Here is a 23,119-nt window from a genome sequence, read left to right on the forward strand (position 1 = left end):
GGACTCCACGGGATACTGTTCATCTCCACCATCGACCTCCTCCAGCCTCCACGGGCTCCTGTTCATCCAGCCTCCACCGCGCGCCACTCCACCGGCTACTGTTCAACCACCCCTCCACCGTCTACTGTTCATCCAGCCGTCCACACCACGGGGTCCAGTTCAACCACCCCTGCACGGCCACCCCTCCTCCGTCTACTGTTCATCCAGCCCTCCACACCACGGGTTCCTGTTCATCCAGAGGCAACGCCACCGCTCACTGTTCATCCAGACCCCCCCGCAACGCTCACTGTTCATCCAATCGATCGGCTTCAGTTAGCAGCAGTAGCGAAGGAATCGCTCCATCGGGTTCAGTTAACAGCCATCGATCGATCGCTCGGGTTCAGTAACGCGTAGCCTGCAGTGCAATCGCTCGGGTTCAGTTAGAGCCCAATGCCTCGCTCGGGTTCAGTTAGAGCCAACGCCTCGCACACACGCGCGTACCTATATAAGAGAAACGCGCATCACTCTCCCACCGTAACCGGCAACTCCCTGAAATTTTCCTCCCCCTCGCTTCTACCACGGTTTTTTCGTCATGGACGGCCCAAAGAATGTCATGCAGCTGCGTCTCCGGCCCGCCCAGGACGAAAAGCCCATTTTTTGTCATGATTTTTTGTCATAGAAGTAGGAGCCCACCACATCTATGATGATACCGGGTTTTGTCACAATTATCGTCATAGAAGTGTCATATGTATGACAGTAAAAAAGTTCGTTCAGCCCAAAATGTCACGGATGTGTCTTTTTTTGTAGTGAGTGTTGGTTCAAATTCAAATTTTGCCTAAAATTCAAATTTTGCCTCGAATTTCACATCAAAGTAAAAATAGTATTATTAAACCTTACAAGTTTTCAACGTTGTTCAAATTGACGACAGAAACCTTAGTACAAATCCTTAAAGTTAAAAGTTTACCACTTGCATTCAATGTTCAAAGTTTCACATCTTTGCCTTACTTCTTGTGTTCCGAGATGGCTTAATAGCCTTTCTCTTGGTTTCCCTAGGTGGGATATCCACCTTTTTCTTCTTCCTTTTGATATTCACTTCGGGTGGTGGCTGTCAAGGTGCTGGCGGAGAACTTGCATTGGCCAGTTGACGGGGTTCAAAACCTTCATAAGCCATGGCTGCATATTCTTCAAATTCTTTCTCTCTTGGCCTTTTCTCTCCTTTTCCTCTAATTTTCCTAGAGCTAGGTCAACCAGAAAAAAATATTATAAGCCATCGATAAAAAGAGAAGAAATGCACAAAAAGGGAAGGTTGTTGCACACATACCAAGTTGTTGGTAGTGCTAATTCAGTTGCTTCATTCTCCTCTGAATTAGCTGCAATCTGCTTTGCTGCTTCATTCTCCTCTGTATTAGCTTCAATCTACTCTAATGCTACATGCTCCTCTGCATTTGTTGCTGCCCATTTTTCCTCTTCTACAAATGAAGCATCCACTGGATTGACACATAGCCTAGCAATGTGCCCTAGGGTTCCACATTTTTTCAATTACGCTGTCTTTTGACACGACCCTCTTCACCTCTTCTGATCCTGTTCTTCCTTGGTATTCCTGGTGGTCTAGTCAGTATAAGAGAATGCAATTTGAACCCTGGATCTACTATGTTCCATTGGTCTTTTCCCAAGAGTGCAGGCACATTGGAAGCATAAGCAACCCTGAATTTGGCAATAGAAAAATATTCAAAGATGTATTGATGAACTTCACCATCTTCACCACCTATAACAGTCATCAGATGTAGGGCATGTATGCATGGCTTCCCACGGAGCCGCCATTGCCTAAAACTGCATTCCCTAATTGCTAGGTTAACCGGATATCTCCATTCCCTATTTTTACTAACAGTATATATTACCTCAGCCTCGTGTGTCACCGCTCGAATGCATTTCATGTTCCGTCCTCTTGCCTTGGCATTCAATGCCTTAATAAGAGACGAAAGCATAAGATGGCCAACATATTCTGTTTCTGCAATTCTTTTGCAAAGAGCCATCTTTATCATGATCTTCTGCCGAATCTTATCAAATATTTGCCATATCAGAAGCCCTTTCAATGACTTGATCTTTGCATTGAAACACTCTGCCAGGTTACTGGTCACATAGTCTACTTTGCAGATTTCATTGAATTTGCTTCTTGACCACAACTTTCCATGATGTGCATCTAGGTACTCCTTCACCAGAGGATTGTGAGCATACAACACTCTCAATTGATGCTCATGCTTCCTCTCACTACATGTGTATGAAGCTGGCCATAAGTTATCATCATAAAATTTACCTTTGAATTTGTTTCTGAAATTCTGCGCGAGGTGTCGCATACATTCCCTATGCTCCACTCCAGAGAATACAATTTCCACTTCACTCTCCAAACCCTTGCAAGCATCTGTGTGTATAGCTAAACCTGGTGGTGTACCTATAAGGTTGCACAACTGCTGCAGAAACCAGACCCAACTTTCCTCAGACTCTGCCTCCACCACACCATATGCAACTGGGAATAGCCAGTTGTGTCCATCAACTGCAGAAGCTGCCACTAGTTGTCCTCTCCACCTTCCATTGAAAGCAGTTGCATCAACAGCCAAATAGGGCCTGCAACCATCAAGAAACGCCTGCTAACAAGCCTTGAAACAAACAAAAGCCCTCCTGGAGCACTCCTTCTGAAATGACTTCCCTTTTATTTTGTATGTAACTGTATGCTTGTCAATCTCTACAACACTCCCTGGACTAGCAGCTTCCACTTCAGATTTAAATGTGTAGAGCAACTGAAAGATCTCATTCCAAGGACCATTAATCCTGTCAAGAGCCATTTCCTTAGCATAGAAAATCCTCATGTAAGGTATATCAATCTTGTACTTCTCAAATAGCTTCCCATGGAGTGTTGTTGGACCAATTGTTGGTGTTTCTCTCAGCCAATCCAAAATTGCATCTGCTGCCCACCTAGTCTCTGCTAGCCATGTTTTAGCCTTCCCTCCTCTCCCTCTAGGTGGACAAGTGTGCTGGTGTGGGTTCTTTTTTGTCTGAAACAAAATGGGAACCGAAAAAATATAGTTAAGAAAACATTACACAATGATTTGAAAAATAAAATAATCAGTATAAACAGAAATACACAAACCTGAATGAACTGGATCCTCAACATATGTGATGCATGCAACCTCCATCTACACCTATCATATGTGCAATGAACAGTAAACCTTGTTGGCTCACTCCTATCAATCACATATGTATTTTTAGTGAGAATGCAATATGTAGTCATTGCATTACGATAGTCCACCATCGGCTGGATTATGGTGCCGACAGCTAGCTGAGGATCTTCCCCGTTCCACTCAATTGATGGCATGTCCTCACCATCATATTCATTTAAAACTAAGCTGTCTATGTTCTCCTGCCTCTCTTCATTGTCAGTGTGATCAAATCTAGCTCGGCTGATAGGTTCCTCCTGATATTCATCTTCCATTGCTTGTTTATTGACAGTATCTACAAGATCAGGGAACATATTCTCATCCTCATCATCATTTCGACGCACCTCTTCGTCTGGCTCTGCATCTTGCTCTACATCGGTTGCAGCAGCGACAGGAGAAGCGGCAACATGCATATTGTGACTTTCAGAACCACTAGCTCTGCTTGGTTTCGACCTACAAGGAGTGTAGGGGCGCTCGCTATTAGCAGAGACAAAAGATTTCTAAACAACCTTCCCCTTTTCATGTTCATTGTGTGCCTCAATAAGGATATTACCGAAGCAGCTTTCGGCATTCAAAGTAAAGAGCAATCCAAGATGCTCATCGCAAGTTAGTGGGAGACATTTTTGCTTGGTGCTGCTGAATTTTGTTAGTTTAACAGCATTGGCAGGGCTCCAACCATATGAAGAATTTCGGAGCGCCGCGAGAAAATCTTTGAACAACATACTTGTTTCTACCACCTTTGGATAGAAAAATCCAGTAATCATCTGCGGTTTTCTACCGCGCAACACAATAACTTCCATACTAACCGCCAACCAGAAAGCAAGCGCAAGATCAATCTTATTCGATTCAAATAAGGAAAGGTTGTAGTTAGGCCGGAAACAATTCAGCAAAATTTGATCGATTCATTCAACTAGCTGTCAAATAGGGCCAAATTTATTAATCAGAAAATTACTTAGAGGGGAAACGACGCTTACCTAGGTGTAATCCATGAATTATCCGCCGTCGACTCGACCTAATCCTCTCCATGGTCGATGGGCTTGAGAGCCTGCTCCCCTAACATCGCTGCTTAATCCTGAAGGGGATGTGGGGGTAGATCTGGCGGAGGGCACAACAGCGGCGGAGGCGAAATGAGGTTAGAGGTTGGAGGGCATGACGACGGTGGAGGTGAAATGAGGTTAGACGTTGGAGGGCACGACGGCGGCGGAGGCTGCATGATGGCGGTAGAGGGGGCAGAGCGGCGTGGTGCTGTAGTGGCTCGAGCTCGAGGTTCAGACAAGGGAGTGGAGAAAACTGAGCAAAAGTTAAGAGTGTGGGGATGAATGAGTAGAGCTAAGGAACCAGGGGCACAGAAATAAAATTCCGTAAAAATGCATGTGATTGAAGAAATTAGTACTTTGAGTGGAAAGATGGATGAACTTATGAAATTGATTGCTAGAAAGAGTGCTCCTATTGATCCCAATGATATGCCTTTGTCTACTTTGATTGAGAATAGTAATGAATCTATGGATGTGAATTTTGTTGTAGGAATAATTTTGGTAGTAACGCATATAGAGGTAATTTCAACCCTAAGACTTTTCCTAGTAATTCGTCTAAAAATTATGGTAATTCCTACAACAACTCTTATGGAAATTATAATAACATACCCTCTGATCTTGATAATAATATTAAAGTATTTATAAACTCCCAAAAGATTTTCAATGCTATGGTAGAAGAAAAATTGCTTAAGATTGATGATTTGGCTAGGAACATTGATAACATTTCTCATGATATTGATTCTTTTAAGATTAAATCGATGCCACCCAAGCTTGATATTAATGAATATCTGAAAGCTATTCAAATTTCTATTCATGAAAGTAAGGAGAGAACCGCTAGGATGCGTGCTAAGAGAGAATGGTTCGAAAATGTATGTTCTAGTTTTCGCGATAATCTCGATGAAGATCTTAAAGTGATTGGTGTGACTCCTATTGAATCTTTGTTTGCTAATATAAATCTTGATAAAGAAGCGATTGGAGATTAGTCAACTTTAGCTAGAACACGTCCCAATAATTTGGAGGGTGAAGATCTTAATGAAAAAGTGTTAAAAGTGGGATTGGCGAGGTAAAAAGTTTAACTAGTGATGAGCCCACTCTTTTGGATTTCAAGGACTTTAATTATGATAATTGTTCTTTGATTGATTGTATTTCCTTGTTAAAATCTATGCTTAATTCACCTCATGATTATAATCAATATCGGGCTTTTATAAACATATCATCGATGCTATGATGAAATCTTTTGAAGAAAAACTTGAGTTCGAAGTTTCAATCCCTAGAAAGCTTTATGATGAATGGGAACCTACTATTAAGATTAAGATTAAAGATTATGGGTGAAATGCTTTGTGTGATTTGGGTGCTAGCGTTTCCACTATTCCAAAAACTTTATGTGACGTGCTAGGTTTCCATGAACTTGATGATAGTTCTTTAAATTTGCACTTAGCGGATTCCACTATTAAGAAACCTATGGGAAGAATTAATGATGTTCTTATTGTTGATAATAGGAATTATGTGTCCGTAGATTTTATTGTGCTGGATATAGATTGCAATCTGTCTTGCCTATTATTCTTGGTAGACCTTTCCTTAGAACGATTGGTGGAATTATTGATATGAAAGAAGGAAATATTAGATTTCAATTTCCATTAAGGAAGGGCATGAAACACTTTCCAAGAAAGAAAATTAAGTTGCCATATGAATCTATTATGAGGGTCACTTATAGATTGAATACCAAAGATGACAATACCTAGATCTATGCATTATGCCTAGCTAGGGGCGTTAAACAATAGCGCTTGTTGCGAGGCAACCCAAATATATTTTTATGTTTTTGCTTCTGTTTTATTGAATAGGCAATTAAACTTCTGTTATGATTGTGTTCTAGTGTTTTAATTAGTGCTTGTGCCAAGTAAGACCTTTGGGATGATATGGAAGATAGTTGATTTGATTTTGCTGAAAAACAGAAACTTTTTCGTCAAGTAGAAGAATTGTTAAAATTCACTGGAGCGTGATAAAATTCTGTAGTTTTTACACAAGATTGATATACAAATTTCATACATTTTTCTAATTTTTCGGAATTTTTGGAGTTACAGAGATTTGGCTCAAGTCCAGATTACTACAAACTATTCTGTTTTTGACAGATTATATTTTCATTGTGTTGTTTGCTTACTTTGATGAATGTATGGGTAGTATCGGGGGTTATGAGCCATGACGAAGTTAGAGTACAGTAGATATAACACAAATATAAATTGAGTTTACAACAGTACCTAAAAGTTGTTATTTGTTTTGTTTCTCTAACGGATCTCACGAGTTTTCTGTTGAGTTTTGCGTTGTGAAGTTTTCAAGTTTTGGGTGAAATTTTGATGGACTATGGAATAAGCAGTGCCAAGAGCATAAGCTTGGGTATGCCCAAGGCACCCCAAGGTAATATTCAAGGACAACTAAGCATCTAACCTTGGGTATACCTCATATGGCATCCCCTCTTTTGTCTATGATCCATCGGTAAATTACTCGAGGCTATATTTTTATTCACCACATGATATGTGTTTTGCTTGGAGCGTCTTGTATTATACGAGTCTTTGGTTTTTAGCTTCCCACAATCATCCTTGCTGCACACACCTTTTGAGAGGGACACACATTAATCGTGAATTTATTAGAATACTCTATGTGCTTCACTTATATCTTTTTAGCTAGTTAGTTGCTCTAGTGCTTCGCTTATATCTTTTTAGAGCACGGCGGTGGTTTTATTTTGAAGAAATTGATGAACTCTCATGATTCAATTATATTATTTTGAGAGTCTTTTAAATAGTATGGCAATTTTCTTGGACTATGAATTTAGTCCTAATATGATAAGGTATTCAAGAGGGATATAATGAAAAATTTCATGAAGATCATTGAATATATGAGAAATTTGATTCCTTGCATTTGTTTTGAGGTATAAAGATGGTAAGAGTCATGCTAGTGAGTAATTGTGGATTAATAAGAATATTTGTGTCAAGGTTTGTGATTCCCGAAGCATGCACGTATGGTCTTCCGTTATGCGATGAAGTAGGAGCATGATTTATTTTTGATTGTCTTCCTTATGAGTGGCGGTCGGGGACGAGCGATGGTCTTTTCCTACCAATATATCCCCCTAGGAGCATGTGTATTAGTACTTTGTTTTGAGATCTAATAAACTTTTGCAATAAGTATGTGAGTTCTTTATGACTAATGTTGAGTTTATGGGTCATACACACTCTCACCCTTCCACCACTGCTAGCCTTTTTGGTACCATGCATTGCCCTTTCTCACCTGAGAGTTGGTGCAAACTTCGCTGGTGCATCCAAATCCGATGATATGATATGCTCTTTCACACATAAGCCACCTTATATCTTCCTCAAAACAGCCATCATACGTACCTATTATGGCATTTCCATAGCCATTCCGAGATATATTGGCATGTAACTTCCACCGTTCCGTTTTATTATGACACATACCATCATTGTCATATTGCTTTGCATGATCATATGCATGAGCCATTCATATAGAGTCATATCTTTGTTCTAGTATCGAGTTGTTAGTAAATAAAAGTGTGATGATCATCATTATTAGAGCATTGTCCCATGTGAGGAAAGGATGATGGAGACTATGATTCCCCCGCAAGTCGTGATGAGACTCTGGATTTAAACAAATAAAAAGAGGCCAAAGAGCCCAAAATAAAAAGAGAGGCCAAAGAGCCCAAAATAAAAAAAAGAGGCCAAAGAGCCCCAAAAAAGGGAAAGAAAAAATGAGAGAAAAAGAGAGAAGGGACAACTTTACTATACTTTTTCCACACTCGTGCTTCAATGTAGCACCATGTTCTTTATGATAGAGAGTCTCCTATTTTGTCACTTTCATATATTGCTAGTGAGAATTTTTCACTATAGAACTTGGCTTGTATATTCCAATGATGGAATTCCTCAAAATTCCCTAGGTCTTCGTGAGCAAGCAAGTTGGATGCAAACCCACTTAGTTTTCCTTTGAGCTTTCATACACTTATAGCTCTAGTGCATTTGTTGCATGGCAATCCTTACAACTTGCATTGACATCAATTGATGGGCATCTCCATAGCCCATTGATTAGCCTCGTCGATGTGAGACTTTCTCCCTTTTTGTCTTCTCCACATAACCTCCACCATCATATTCTATTCAACCTATAGTGCAATATCCATGGCTCACGCTCATGTATTGCATGAAGGTTGAAAAATCTTAAGAACGTCAAAGTATGAAACAATTGCTTAACTTGTCATCGGGGTTGTGCATGATAAATACTTTATGTGATGAACATAGAGCATGACAAGATTATATGATTTTTTAGGGATAACTTTCTTTAGCCATGATATTTTTAGATGACATGATTTCTTTTTAGTATGCTTGACGTACTATTGTTTTTATGTCAATATTAAACTTTTGTTTTGAATCTTATGGATTTGAATCATGCAACATAAATAAAGATTACATGGTAAACATGTTAGGTAGCCACATAAAAAAAATCTGTTTTTATCATTTACCTACTCGAGGACAAGCATGAATTAAGCTTGGGGATGCTTGATACGTCTCCTACATATCTATAATTTTTGGTTGTTCCATGATATTATATTGTCCATCTTGGATGTTTTATATGCATTATTACGCTATATTATATAATTTTGGGACTAACCTATTAACCTAGTGCAAAGTGCCAGTTGTTTTTTCTCTCCTTGTTTTTGTCTTTTACAGAAAATCAATACCAAACAGAGTCCAGACGGAACGAAACTTTTTGACGATTTTTCTTGGACAAGAAGACACCTAGGAAGCTTCTGGAGGAGGACAGAAGGGCCACGGGTGAGCCACAAGCTCACCAGGCACGCCCTAGGGGGGTGCTCTATTAGTTTATGGGCCCCTGAGGCACCTCGAACCCTAATCTCAGCTCCATAAATACCCAAATATTCCCCGTATACCTGACGACACACCAAAAATACTTTTCCGCTGCCGCAAGTTTCTATCCTCACGAGATTCCATCTGGAGACCTGTTTCGGTACTCTACCGGAGGAGATTTGATCACGGAGGGCCTCTACATCAACCTTGCCGCCCTTCTGATCATGTGTGAGTAGTTTACCACAGACCTATGGGTCGATAGCTAGTATCTAGATGTCTTCATCTCTCTCTTTGATCTTCAATACAATGTTCTCCTCGACGTTCTTGGAAATCTATTCGATGTAATCTTCTTTTGCAGTGCGTTTGTTGAGATTCGATGAATTCTGAGTTTATGATCAGATTATATATGAATATTATTTTCGTCTTCTTTGAACTCTTTTATGCATGATTAAGATAGCTTTATATTTATCTCTGATCTATTGATTTGGTTTGGCCAACTAGATTGATTTTTCTTGTAATGGGAGTGGTGCTTTGTAATGGGTTCAATCTTGCGGTGCCCAAGCCCAGTGATAGAAGGGGACATGACACATATTTGTATTGTTTCCATTAAGGATAAAAAGGTGGGGTTTATTCATATTGATTGGATCATTTCCTCTACATCATGTCATCTTTCTTAAGGCGTTACTCCATTCTTGTTAACATAACACACTAGTTGCATGCTGGATAGCGGTCGATGTGTGGAGTAATAGTAGTAGATGCAGGCAGGATTCGGTCTACTTGTCACGGACGTGATGCCTATATTCATGATCATTGCCTTGGATATCGGCATAATTATTCTCTTTTCTATTAGTTGCTCAACAATAATTTGTTCACCCATCGTATGTGTTCTTTCAAGAGAGAAATCTCTAGTGAAAACTATGGCCCCCTGGTCTATTCTTATCATATTATTTGCAGATCTATAAAACCAAAAACCCAAAAATAACTTGCTGCATTTTATTTACCTTTACTTTATTTTGCATTTTTATTTTTATTTTATACCTATCTCTATGTGATCTCATCCTTGCAAGTAACCATGAAGGGACTGACAACTCCTTTATCACGTTGGGTGCAAGTATTTGTTTGTTTGTGCAGGTGCTATCATTAAAGACTTGTGTGTCCCTCCTACTGGATTGATACCTTGGTTCTTAACTGAGGAAAATACTTATCTCTACTTTGATGTATCACCCTTTCCTCTTGAAGGGAAAAACCAACGCAAGCTCAAGAAGTAGCAGTAGTCAATAAACAACTGTGCAAAAATGGGAAGGTTCCCCTGCCGCACTCACTCCCGGATCTTAATCTGGAAGTGGCTACCGCTGGGCGCATGGGGTGTTTGACGCCCGTGCGCATGGGGCCCCGTGTCTACGGTTGTGTACCATCACTACAAAAAAGACACATCTGTGACATTTTGAGCTGAACAATTTTTTTTCTGTCATGCTTATGACACTTCTATGATGATAATTGTGACAAAACTATGTATCATCATAGATGTGATTGGCTCCTACTTCTATGACAAAAAATCATGAGAGAAAATGGGATTTTCATCATGGGTGGGCCGGGGACGCGCCTGCATGACATTTTTTGGGTTGTTCATGACGGAGAAAAATCATAGTATAAGCGAGGGCGAGGAAAATATCGGGGAGTTCCGATTATGGTGGGTGGTCGGGGCTAAGCGATGTGTGAAGGTTTGTGTGTTTCTCTTGTTTACTCGCGTGTGTGCGAGGCATTTATCGATCTCTTGGCTATTAACTGAACCCGAGCGATTCATTCACTGCTGATTGAACCCGAGCAATTCCTTCGCTGCTGCTGCTAACTGAACCCGAGTGATCAATCACTACTGCTGCTTAGTGAAGTGGTGAAGCCAACCGAGCCCCCGTGCGAGATGTAGCCAGCCGATGTTGTGTTGCCTCTCCATGAACAATGACCGTTGCTACTGTGCGCGTGGTACGTAGAACGAGTCGAGATGTGGTGAGTCAAGCCGGTTGGTTGGCTTTGGATGAACATTTCTCGGTGGGGGTTGGATGAATAGCACCCCGTGGTAGTAGGCCTTTGTCGCTCGATGAACAGGACCCCGAGGAGGCCGCCGCACCCCAGCCAGTTGGGGGTGGATGAATAGGACCCCGTGGAGGTTCGATGAACAGTAGCCGATGGAGGTTGGATGAACAGTAGCCCGTGGATGAATAGTAGCAGGTGGAGGCTGGAGGAAATCGATGGTGGATGAACAGTAACCCATGGAGGCTGGAGCGAGGTAGTAGATGGTGGATGAATAGGACCCTGTTCCACCGTAGGCACTCAAACAGAAGTCTGTTTCCTCCATTTTGCGGTACGCCACACCCCTCTTGATCAATAGGTGAAAGTGCAACTATCCCTAGGTGGTTTTGGTAATTCCTAACAACATATAGCTCATTGAGCTAACATCATTCCAAGATGAATATTTCAGGAAAAGCTCAATGAATGGCATGGCATGGATGAGAAAAGTGGAACCCTCAAAATGCTAAGGATAAAAGGATTGGCTCAAGTTCAAAAGCTCAAGACTCTACATTTTATATTTTAGTGATACAAGATCACATTGAGTCTATAGGAAAAGCCAATACTATCAAGGAGGGATGAGGTGTTGCTTAATGAGTTTCTTGCTCCACAGTGCTTAGTGATACGCTCCAAAACCCTCAACTACTTTCTCATATCCACATATGACCTAAACCAACAGTCAAACTCGGCCCCACCAATTCTTTCTAACCGGCGCCACCGAGTTCAGATGTCATAGCCACTGCCACAAACCCTAGGCAAATCGGTCTCACCGATAGGGATCTCGGTCTCACCAAGATGGGGTTATAATCTCTCTGTTTCCCTTTGTAACGTTTCGGTACCACCGAGATGAGCGATCGGTCCCACCAAGATTGCAATGTAAACTCCATGTTTCCTTTTCGTAACATTTCGATCCCACCGAAATGAGTGAATCAGTCCCACCGAGTTTACCTGACCAACTCTCTGGTTAGCTTATTACCAAAATCGGTCTCACCGAGTTTGTGTAATCGGTCTCACCGAGATTACTTTATGCCCTAACCCTAATCATATCGGTCCTATCGAGTTGCATATCGGTCCCACCGAAAATCCTAACGGTCTCTAGATTTGCTGAATCGGTCTGACCGAGTTTACCAATTTGGTCCTACCGAGTTTGGCAAGTTGTGTGTAACGGTTAGATTTTGTGTGGAGTCTATATATAACCCTCCACCTCCTCTTCATTCGTGGAGAGAGCCATCAGAACAAACCTACACTTCCAACTTGCTGTTTCTGAGAAGGAACCACCTACTCATGTGTTGAGGCCAAGATATTCCATTCCTGCCATATGAATCTTGATCTCTATCCTTCCCCAAGTTGCTTTCCACTCAAATCTTATTTCCACCAAATCCAAATCCTGTGAGAGAGAGTTGAGTGTTGGGGAGACTATCATTTAAAGCACAAGAGCAAGGAGTTCATCATCAGCACACCATTTGTTACTTCTTGGAGAGTGGTGTCTCCTAGATTGGCTAGTTGTCACTTGGGAGCCTCCGACAAGATTGTGGAGTTGAACCAAGGAGTTTGTAAGGGCAAGGAGATCGCCTACTTTGTGAAGATCTACTGCTAGTGAGGCAAGTCCTTCGTGGGCGACAGCGATGGTGGGATAGACAAGGTTGCTTCTTCGTGGACCCTTCGTGGGTGGAGCCCTCCGTGGACTCGCGCAACCGTTACCCTTCGTGGGTTGAAGTCTCCATCAACGTGGATATACGATAGCACCACCTATCGGAACCACGGCTCAAAAATCACCGTGTCTCCAAATTGTGTTTGAATTCTCCAAACCCTACCCTTTACATTCTTGCAAGTTGCATGCTTTACTTTCCGCTGCTCATATGCTCTTTGCATGCTTGCTTGAATTGTGTTAAGATTGCTTGACTTGTGCTAAGATAGCTAAAATCTGCCAAAGACTAAAATTGGGAAAAGGATAAGTTTTTTTGGTCAAGTAGTCTAATCACCCCCCCTCTAGACATACTTTCGATCCTACAAGTGGTATCAGAGCTTTGGTCTCCATTTGCTTTGATTTCCGTAGCTTTTGGTGGTCATAGCCTTGGTTTCACAACCTAGGAGAGTATGGCGTCTAGCGAGGGAAATTATCACCATAGAGGTCCTTACTTTGATGGTACTAATTTTGTTAGTTGGAAGCATAGGATGAAAATGCATATTCTTGGACATAACCCCGCCGTTTGGGTTATTGTGTGTATTGGCTTGCAAGGTGAATTCTTTGATGGGAGAGAACCAAACCATGAAGCTAGTGCGGAAGAGTTGAAGATGCTGCAATACAATGCTCAAGCTTGTGATATCCTCTTCAATGGATTGTGCCCCGAAGAATTCAACAAAATCAGCCGTCTTGAGAATGCAAAGGAAATTTGGGACACTTTGATTGATATGCATGAAGGTACCGACTCCGTCAAGGAATCCAAGTTGGATGTGCTCCAAAGTCAACTTGACAAGTTCAAAATGAAGGATGGTGAAGGTGTCGCTAAAATGTACTCTAGGCTTGCTCTTATCACAAATGAGATTGCGGGCTTAGGAAGTGAAGAGATGACCGACAAATTCATCATCAAGAAGATCCTAAGAGCTTTGGACCAAAAATATGATACCGTATGCATATTGATCCAAATGATGCCCAATTACAAAGATCTCAAGCCAACGAAAGTCATTGGAAGAATTGTTGCTCATGAGATGTCACTCAAGGATAAGGAGGAACTTCACAACAAGTCAAGTGGTGCTTACAAAGCCTCATGTGAAGCCCCCACATCATCAAGTGAGAAACAAACCTTTAATGAAGAATTGAGCTTAATGGTGAAGAACTTCAACAAGTTCTACAAGAGTAGAAGCAAAGAAAGAAGCTCCAAGTCAAGGTCCTACAATGACAAAAGATCTTCTAGTCGAGAACGCAATTGCTACAATTGTGGGAGACCCGGACACTATTCGAATGAGTGTACGACACCCCACAAAAGAAGAGAAGAATCACCCAAGAGGAGAAGTAGAAGAGAAGAATCACCAACAAGAGAGAGGAGGAGTAGAGATGATCGTTATGAACGAAGAACATCCCAGAGAAGCAAGGATTAGGAAAGGAAGGACAAGTCATCAAGGAGCTACGCAAAATGAAGACATCAAGCTCATGTTGGTGAATGGGTATCCGGCTCCGACTCCGACAATCACTCCGAGAGAAGCTATCACTCTGACACCGAATATACTCAAGATGAAGGTGTTGCTGGTCTAGCACTTGTGTCAACCAACTCCTACGACATATTTGACTCACCAAATGAAGGACTTGGAAGATGCTTCATGGCTAAAGGCCCAAAGGTAACACACCCCGAGTATGTTGATTTCAATAGTGATGAAGATGACTTGCTAGGTGATGATGATTTACTTGTTGACAACTCTAGTGATGAATACTATGATGAAACGTCAATTAATCATGCTAATCAAGATAAAACGAATGACAATGATAAGGAGAAGATTGCTCTTCTAACTAAAGAACTAAACACTCTTAAGTTAGCTCATGAAACTATCTTAGAAGATCATCGAGAACTTTTAAGGACTCATGAGAAGTTACGCTTTGAAAAGCTCAACCTTGAGCAAGAGCATGAGTTCTTAAAGGCAATCAATGATGATCTCCGTAAGAAAAGTTCTTCTTACATTGTCAAGCGTTTACTCTTATCTACTTACATGCCTCAAGTCAAGTCCACTAACAAGAACAAGAAGGATTCTTCCTCTAGTAGTAACAATAATCATGCTAAATCCAATGTTGTTGCTTCTAGTAGTTCTCTTGATTCCACTAATGATTCTCTTAGCCAACTTACACTTGACCAAGAAAATAGCCTATTGAAGGGAATTATAGAGAAAGGTGTTTACAAGAGCCTTGCCGGGAGTAAGCAATTTGAGGAAATTCTACGCAAGCAAGGAAGGCACCAGAAGAACCAAGGTGTTGGTTTTGAACAAAAGTTCAATGCCAATGGAGTTGAGTGGGAAGAAGATCAATACCCCAAGACGAAGTTTGTTCCTCAACAAGAGAAGTATGATCCCACTTCCTTCAAGGGGACACAAGCTCAAGATGATCTTCCACCACAAGACCACAAGCAAAAAGGCAAGGACAAGCTTCAAGAGGAGATTGATGCATTTGAAGAAGCTCCTAAGGCCTTGGTCAAGTGGGTTCCCAAGACTACGTCAAGTTCTACTTCATCAAGTATGACTACAACTCCAAGGATTCCCATCAAGATGATGTGGATCCCGAAGAAGAAGAACTAGAGAGTTCTTGAGGGTGACTCCGCCCACATATTTCACTCGCATCATTTTGGCAACAACAAGTGCAATCAACTTACACATCTTGCACTAGTTCAAGGAGTCACAAACCCTCTTGTTGGTAAGACAAGGGACAAGGTAACCTAATGCTCTCATAGACATTATCTTGTGTGAGCATCACTCTATGTCTATGGATATCCTTGTTTGTTCCTTGTGGGACTAACCCGTGTAGGTATTGAAAGTGCAACTCACTCCAAGGGATTGCTCCAAATGATCTACATCAACATTGACCATCCACATCTTCAACACCTACATGAAGTCATCATCGACAAAACCCAAGGTTAGTTTATCCCTCTAAGGGGGAATCTCACATCTAAGGGGAGCTTAACTCTAAGAATTGAGTCAAAGCAACTCTAATGGTGTGAACACATCAATGCATTATGTAAAAGTGGTAACCCAACTTGAGCTTAAACGATGAGTATGACCTATGATCACATGTTCTCATTTGACTCCTAAGTCAATATACTCATATACAGATGACCTAGTCATCGCCAATTGTTTGATAGATGCTAGAATTGGTTGTGCATGCTTTGACACATATTTCATTTTGCCATTTTATTGTGTGAGCATGTTGGTTGCATATTTTACTCATTCGAGGACATCCACTTGTTTCTTTGATTGATTGGTTTCTTTTTCTTTTGCCAAGTGGATGAACAAGAATGCCTAAGAACCTTCTCTAGCTATCTATGCTTTTCTCGTCTCAAACTCTATTCATGCTACATCACAAAATTTGATCAAGTCAGATTCGAACCACTCTGTGTGAGGAGCACTCGGAGTCCCTGATTCATCATAGACTTAAACTTCCAAAACTTCTTTGTGCGTTTCGGTCTGACCGATTCCTCCATTTTGGTCATACCGAGATCACTAAGTCGATCTAGGTTTTCAATCTCGGTGCAACCGATTTGAACATTTCAGTCACACCGAGTTGCTGTAACTGTATACAGTTATGCATCTCGGTGCCACCGAGTTGTTCCACTTGGTCACACCGACAGGGTCGGGCTATATATACTCACGGGCAAAAATTTGGAAACTTTCTCCAAACCCCTTCGCCCGCGCATAGCTCGCTCTGCCTCCAGGGTCTCCAGATCGTACTCCTCATCGCCGGCCGCCTCCAGTCGCTGGTCTCCGTTGCTGTCAATGGAATTCACCCCCGCTGTTGCCGCCGTAGCGAGTTCATCGCCAAGCTAGGGTATGGACTCGATCACAGTGCTATCCCCGTCTGATTCCTAGCACATTGTGTTCATCATGATTTTTGCCACGATTGAAACTATTCTATCCAGTCAAAATAATCCATAGTTTAGCAATGAATTGAAAATTTAGGGTTAGGTTTCCGCCGAAACCATCTTGGACTCACCGAGTTGCAGAACTCGGTTCCACCGATTCGTCTAAGGCCATTGCACAAGTGATTTTCGGTCTGACCGAGAATTGCAAATCGGTGTGACCGAGTTCAGGACTTTGTGAAACCCTAGCAGTCTTGGTGCCACCGAACTGTGACTCGGTCTGAACGAGTTCACTAGTTTAGGTTCCAAAAGCTGCTTCGGTATCACCGAGTTTGCAAATCGGTTGATCCGAAATGCTTTCTGTGGAAAACTAAAACTAAGTTTTTGAATCATTCTTTTACAAAAACCTCTGTATTTTGTGATGCTCATCCACTCTATCTCATCTATATGTATTCACAGGGTCAGCAGTCAGTGTTTGCAACATGTCTGATCAAAGTGACAGCCAGAACAGGGAAGAGGAGCAGATTCAGATGAGTGAGGGCACTAGTCCCTCTAGTACCTCTGATGAGGGCAGCAGGAGCACCCCAAGCAACTTACCTAAGGCTGCCACCAGAACCAGAAAGAAGAAAACCTCAGAATCTGAGGATGAAGACTATGTGGCAGTAGAGGATGAGGCCACTTCCAAGAAGAAGTTGGTCAAGAAATAATATGGATCAACTGCAGCCACTAGGCCAGTAGTGCAGAAAAAGGCACCTGCAAGAAGGATACCCACTTCCAAACCTAGGAAGGTTGCCACTGGAGAAACCATGAAGTTTACTATTGAGTCAGAAGATGAAGCTGCTGGTCAAGACAAAAAGAAAAGGAGAGTCAGAACCACTACTGCCAAAGTTCTTGGCAATCCCTCCATGAGGAGAGACTGAGGAAGAGGAAGAAGAGGTTGCTGCACCAGCACCCAAGGCTCAGAAGCTTATGGGTGATGCTATTAGGTCAGGGGATGCATCATCAAAGCCCAAAGAAGCACCCAAAGCTGCTTCCAAACCAAAGACTGCACCAAAGAGGAATACCAGAAACATATCTGCTGCTGAGAAGAACAAGGCCCCAGTGGCTAAAACTGCTGCTGAAGAAGAAGAAGATGAAGAGCATGTTCTGAGAAAGTCGAAGCCAAAGATTCCAGACCACAATGATGCTCATCCTGTGGCTGAGAACATGAAGCTGAGGAAGGATGCAGGACTCAAACAGTGGAGGTTGTATGATCCCTATGCTATCAGGAGAAGGACTGTTGTTGACTACAGGTTCCATACTAAGGAACATCAGGATTTCTATGAGACAGTATTGTTGGACAAGAAGCCCATAGTTTGTGACATGAGGTGGGTGGACTGGACCTACATGAAGGAAAATGAGGAACACTATCCTGGAGTGTATGACAGTTTCAGTGCTTGTGGAGTTGCAGACTTTGTTGGGCAGAAGCTCACAAAGTGGAATGATGAGCTCATTATGCAATTCTACTCCACAACACACTTCTATCCAGATGGCAGGATAGTATGGATGTCTGAAGGTACAAGGTACCAATCAACTATTGAGGAATGGGCAAATCTGATCAATGCACCTAAGGAGAAGGAAGATGACTTGGATGTCTATGCCAAGAAGAAGATGGATCACAACACTATGGCACATATGTACAGAGAGATCCCAGATGCTGCAGTTGAGATACATAAGTTTGGATCTGTACACTATCTTCTATCAGGACTGCCAACCATCAATTGGATCCTCAGGCACACTCTCTTGCCCAAGTCAGGTGACCACAACATGATCAGAGGCCATGCAATAAACTTGCTACACCTATTTGATGTGCCACATAAATTCAAGGTCATGAGCCTCATTGTTGAGACTATCAAGAGGACAGCAGCTGACCAGAAAAGAAGTTTTGGGTATGCCCCACAGATCCAGGAGCTGATAAACTCCAAGATGGGCACAGGCACATACTTGCTGGACAAGGAACATTTTGCTATCTATCCAGACTTTGAGGATAACCAAGTGGTTATGAATGAAGATGATCCATCTTCTGTGCATGCTCAAGCCAAGAAGGAGAAGGCAAGGACAGAGAAGGCTACCAAGATGCCAACAATGGAAGAGGCATCTCAGTTCTTTCTGAAGAGCAAACAAGATCAGCTAGGCTACTTGATTGCATCCACTCTGAGGATTGAGAAAGGGCTGGCCACCTTGACTCAAAACCAGGAGAGCCTGGAGAGGATCATGGAGCAGAAGTTCTATAACTTGGATGTGAAGGTAACTGAGATCCAGTCTGTTGTTGAGCAGCTTCAGGATGACATGGAGGAGAGGAAGGGCAAGACAACCACTAATGCATTTGCCAGAGTGCCTAGAGCTTAGAGATCAGCGTAGTGCCAGTGACAGACACCAGAGCCACTTCATATGCACCAGCTATAGCTCCTACAGCTCTAGTGCAACCAGCTTTAGCACCCACACCTCCAGCTCCATCCACATCTACTGAAGTCTTCGTCCAAGGAGCCATCTCTACACCACCACCTGAAGATCAAGCCTGAGAGTCGATCTAGTGCTATGCATTTTCTATGAACTTTTTGGTAACTTGTTGCCAAAGGGGGAGAAAAATGTATAGATCATAGGCTTCGGGAGAGAGTGTTGCTTTTTATTCTCTCTTGCTTTGGTGGTTGAACTTTATTTGCTTGTTTGAGATACTCTATGTCTGTGTGATACTTGATGATCATGTGTTTGATCATATGCTACATTTATGCTTGTTGGATGACGTTATCTCGTTTATCTCTATATGATCATTCACTTTGCTTGGTGATGAGTGCATGTATTCAGTTATTATCATTTTGAGCGCTCCACCAAGATGTATGTGACATGGAAGAGTTACCCATGAGCCTAACTCCTTGTGCATTTGCAGTGCAAAGCAAATCTTAAACTATGCACAAATTTAGGGGGAGCTCTTGCTTATCACATACATCTCAAAGCAACAATGTTTTCACTCTTATTATCATTTGTTGAAGCTTTGATCTATATGTTGTCATCAATTACCAAAAAGGGGGAGATTGAAAGTGCAACTATCCCTAGGTGGTTTTGCTAATTCCTAACAACATATAGCTCATTGAGCTAACATCATTCCAAGATGAATATTTCAGGAAAAGCTCAATGAATGGCATGGCATGGATGAGAAAAGTGGATCCCTCAAAATGCTAACGATAAAAGGATTGGCTCAAGTTCAAAAGCTCAAGACTCTACATTTTATATTTTAGTGACCCAAGATCACATTGAGTCTATAGGAAAAGCCAATACTATCAAGGAGGGATGAGGTGTTTCTTAATGAGTTTCTTGCTCCACAGTGCTTAGTGATACGCTCCAAAACTCTCAACTACTTTCTCAGACCCACATATGACCTAAACCAACAGTCAAACTCGGCCCCACCGATTCTTTCTAACCGGCACCACCGAGTTCAGATGTCATAGCCACTGCCACAAACCCTAGGCAAATCGGTCTCACCGATAGGGATCTCGGTCTCACCGAGATGGGGTTGTAATCTCTCTGTTTCCCTTCATAACATTTTGTACCACCGAGATGAGCGATCAGTCCCACAAAGATTGCAATGTAAACTCCCTGTTTCCTTTTTCGTAACATTTCGGTCCCACCGAAATGAGCGAATCGGTCCCACCGAGTTTACCTAACCAGCTCTCTGGTTAGCTTATTACCAAAATCGGTCTCACCGAGTTTGTGTAATCGATCTCACCGAGATTATGTATGCCCTAACCCTAATCATATCGGTCCTACCGAGTTGCATGTCGGTCCCATCGAAAATCCTAACGGTCACTAGATTTGCTGAATCGGTCTGACCGAGTTTACCAATTCGGTCCCACCGAGTTTGGCAAGTTGTGTGTAACGGTTAGATTTTGTGTGGAGGCTATATATACCCCTCCACCTCCTCTTCATTCGTGGAGAGAGCCATCAGAACAAACCTACACTTCCAACTTGCTGTTTCTGAGAAGGAACCACCTACTCATGTGTTGAGGCCAAGATATTCCATTCCTGCCATATGAATCTTGATCTCTAGCCTTCCCCAAGTTGCTTTACACTCAAATCTTCTTTCCACCAAATCCAAATCCTGTGAGAGAGAGTTGAGTGTTGGGGAGACTATCATTTGAAGCACAAGAGCAAGGAGTTCATCATCAACACACCATTTGTTACTTCTTGGAGAGTGGTGTCTCCTTGATTGGCTAGGTGTCACTTGGGAGCCTCCGACAAGATTGTGGAGTTGAACCAAGGAGTTTGTAAGGGCAAGGAGATCGCCTACTTCGTGAAGATCTACCGCTAGTGAGGCAAGTCCTTCGTGGGCGACGTCCATGGTGGGATAGACAAGGTTGCTTCTTCGTGGACCCTTCGTGGGTGGAGCCCTCCGTGGACTCGCGCAACCGTTACCCTTCGTGGGTTGAAGTCTCCATCAACGTGGATGTACGATAGCACCACCTATCGGAACCACGGCTCAAAAATCACCGTGTCTCCAAATTGCGTTCGAATTCTCCAAAGCCTTCCCTTTACATTCTTGCAAGTTACATGCTTTACTTTCCGCTGCTCATATACTCTTTGCATGCTTGCTTGAATTGTGTTAAGATTGCTTGACTTGTGCTAAGATAGCTAAAATATGCCAAAGACTAAAATTGGGAAAAGGATAAGTTTTTATTTGGTCAAGTAGTCTAATCACCCCCCCTCTAGACATACTTTCGATCCTACAATAGGACCCTGTTTCGACCGTAGGCACTCAAACAGAAGTCCATTTCCTCCATTTTGTGGTACGCCAGACCCTTCCCGATGAATAGGACCTCGTTTCAACCATACACGGTTGAAGAGAAGGCCGTTTCCTCCGTTCTGCGGTACACCAGACCTCGTTTCGGCTGTTCCATCCAAGCCGGTTGGCTCCCGATGAACACGACACCATTGCTGCCGTCCGCTGCCTCTCCATGTACACGAGCCCTAGACATACGTATGCGCGAGTAGGTGTTCGATGCCCCGCCCGTATATACGTTATGCAACCTTATTTTTTGGCATCTAGATGTATGTACGTGTACACAGTTTAGAAGGGATTGCCTGAATTGCTACATCGGGGGCTCTACTACTACACGTGCTGCTGCTTGCTCGGCCATGGTTCATCGTTAAAGAGAGACCGATCAACCAGTATGTATGTACACGTTCGCGACCAGACAAACAACCCTACGTACGGTTCGACCAGGTGGGTCCCAGCCGTCAGGGAGGATAAGGAGGCACCCCCTTGCATGTGAAGATATACGGGGTGGGTCCCAGCTATCAGGGAGAGGAATCATTTTTTACACGTAACAAGGAGGCACTTCCTTGCGTGCGAAGATGTAGGTGGTGGGTCCACCTGTTAGCCTCACCGTGTATAGTCATCTTCCGATGGATGTTTTTTATTGACAACATTGACCACACCGCGCCGAGAGCACCAAGGCGGTGGACGACGGTGAGGCCTGCTAAGGGAACAATGCGGAGCCGAGGAAGACGAGGCAGTGGATGCCCACGCGGAGGTGCTACTTCTTGAGCTTGCGTTGGTTTTTCCCTTGAAGAGGAAAGGGTGATGCAGCAAAGTAGAGATAAGTATTTTCCTCAGTTAAGAACCAAGGTATCAATCCAGTAGGAGATGCACGCATGTCTCCAATCTATGCACCTGCACAAGCAGTCAAACACTTGCACCCGACGCGATAAAGGGGTTGTCAATCCCTTCAGGGTCACTTGCAAGGATGAGATCTGATAGAGATAGATATAAAAGATTACTAAAACGTAAAACAAATAAAAGTAAATAAATTGCAGCAAGGTATTTCTGGGCTTTTTGGTTTATAGATCTGAAAATATATGATGGAAAATAGATCCGGGGGCCACAGGTTTCACTAGAGGCTTCTCTCTTGAAGGTAAATAATACGATGGGCGAACAAATTGTTGTCGAGCAATTGATAGAAAAGCGCAAAGTTATGACGATATCCAAGGCAATGATTACGAATATAGGCATCACGTTCGTGTCAAGTAGACTGACTCCTGCCTACATCTACTACTATTACTCCACACATAGACCGCTATCCAGCATGCATCTAGAGTATTAAGTTCAAAATAACGGAGTAACGCCTTAAGTAAGATGACATGATGTAGAGGGATAAACTCAAGCAATATGATGAAAGCCCGATCTTTTTTCCCTTGATGGAAACAATACAATACATGCCTTGCTACCCCTACTTTGTCACTGGGTGAGGACACCGCAAGATTGAACCCAAAACTAAGCACCTCTCCCATTGCAAGAAGAACCAATCTAGTTGGCCAAACCAAACTGATAATTCGAAGATAAATACAAAGATATCAAATCATGCTTATAAGAATTCAGA

This window comes from Triticum dicoccoides, chromosome 3B (assembly GCF_002162155.2).
Source record: "Triticum dicoccoides isolate Atlit2015 ecotype Zavitan chromosome 3B, WEW_v2.0, whole genome shotgun sequence".
NCBI classification, from domain to species: Eukaryota; Viridiplantae; Streptophyta; class Magnoliopsida; order Poales; family Poaceae; genus Triticum; species Triticum dicoccoides.